The sequence below is a fragment of the Triticum aestivum genome, chromosome 4D (genome assembly GCF_018294505.1).
Source record: "Triticum aestivum cultivar Chinese Spring chromosome 4D, IWGSC CS RefSeq v2.1, whole genome shotgun sequence".
In the NCBI taxonomy this organism is placed as follows: Eukaryota; Viridiplantae; Streptophyta; class Magnoliopsida; order Poales; family Poaceae; genus Triticum; species Triticum aestivum.
Window position 1 is genome coordinate 477,370,463 of NC_057805.1, and position 1,853 is coordinate 477,372,315.

Consider the following 1,853-nt stretch of genomic DNA (forward strand, 5'->3'; position numbering starts at 1 on the left):
ATGCAGTACCTGTAGTGTCTGTCTCCCTCTGTATGTACGTGTATCTTAGGAGACAAGATACCGGTCGCACCCCTTGTACCTATATATATGTGCCTAGTGCACGATCAATCAATTATCGATGCACCAAATCATTCTCTACAGCAAGGATGGACAAAGGGCAAGCCACGATCAGGTTCGGCATAGAAGATCCGAGGGGGTGTGTTTGTAATTCTGATTTCTCCAGTGCCATTTCGGCGTCGTGCGGGACGCGTGCCCCATTCGTTGTGTTCTAGCATTTCCGTGTGTGCTCAGTATTTTGACCAAATAATGATACCTGCTGACTTTTTTTTGCCAGGGAAGGATACATATTGACTGGTTTGGTAATAAAAGAAAAATCCAAAATTGAAAAGACAAAGCAATAGAAACGTGGCCACTGGCACACATGTGAAGATCGAACATCTATCATCCATTTGTTTACTGTACTGATGCATAAATATATCATGGAAACGATGCATACATCGCACTAACACAGCAATTTGAGTGGAATACACATTGTCCTCCTCCAAAAACAGTGGAGCCAAACCGCAGGAGTTCACCCACACAGCCGCTCGCTGGCACCGTAGTTCAGTTCAGACTTCAGAGGCTTCGGACTGCCACGCCACCACGCACGCTGGTGCGGTGATCTCACCATGGCATTGCAGGAACGGTGCAGGATGTCGATGCTGACAACACAGCACAGTCAGGCCTCGTTAAAGCGGGAGAGCACCCAAAAGCGGAGCAGGAAAGCACTAAAACGGAGCTAGGGGTACCTCATCTCGGATATCCCTCGCGAGATGCCGCGCGCGGCCGGAAAAGGCGATCGAGCGACGGAAAGCGCAGGCGCAGCAAAAGGCCGCATCAAAGTTGGTGGCATGGCATCGATCACCCCCGTGACAAAAGCCGCATATCCTCAGGATGATACCCTCAACTTCCCATGTTCCATCCGCCACACAGTTCCCCGGCAAACTTGCAACATTTGCTCCCTGCACTGTCCCTGAATTGCCAACGCCGGCAAATCTTAGTCTACTTTGACACACAGGAAGGAGTACTAGACATGAAGAGATTTTGAATCTGGACCGGAGTTGAGTTTGAGGCAGAATTCATGTGGGTCGATGCAAAACTGTGGTTTCAGGTACCAATGGAAAAGGCGTGACTAAACAAACGGGTTCTTTTTCAGCAAAGGCAGAAAGCCCCTGGAGGTCTCGTAGAGGCGGCAGCACTTGCAGATAAAAGCACCCAATGGGAGCTTCCTCTTCTCCCCCTCTTACGCCCGGTCCTGCCCACGTACGGCCGGCAGGGCCGGGCAGGGCACACTCCGTTATCCAATCCGGCGTCCGTGCACGCAGCGCACACCATGTAGGCCACAAGATCTCAGATAGCTTATGTCATGGTGGTGGCATAAGCTACCAGTACCAGCTGCATGCCTGTGCTCTTCTTCAATTGGAGGCTTGGAGTGTGCCCTGGGCCGGCCATGGCCCATGGGCGCGTACGTAGCAGCCGATGGATCCGGCGTTGGCTAGCTATCTCTGGCCTACATCAAGCTGCAGCTGGCTAGGCTACTTGGGTTCTTGAGGAAGCTCGGGGTGAAACGGCCATGGCTGGCCGGCAGGGCGGCCTCGTCCACGGCGGCGGCGGCGACTTCTCACCTCTACTAAGGTAGGGCAACTTCTATCCTTTGGCAATTGTAACTTCTCGATCGGGGAGCGTGATGATCTCTCTCCTGTGAGTACCGGTGACGATCATAGCATGGTGCGAGTCTTCAGTGTCGTGTAACTACTAGTAGCTAGCTATACCAAATTGATATGAAGCTAGCTAGTGGTAGCTAGTATGGGTGT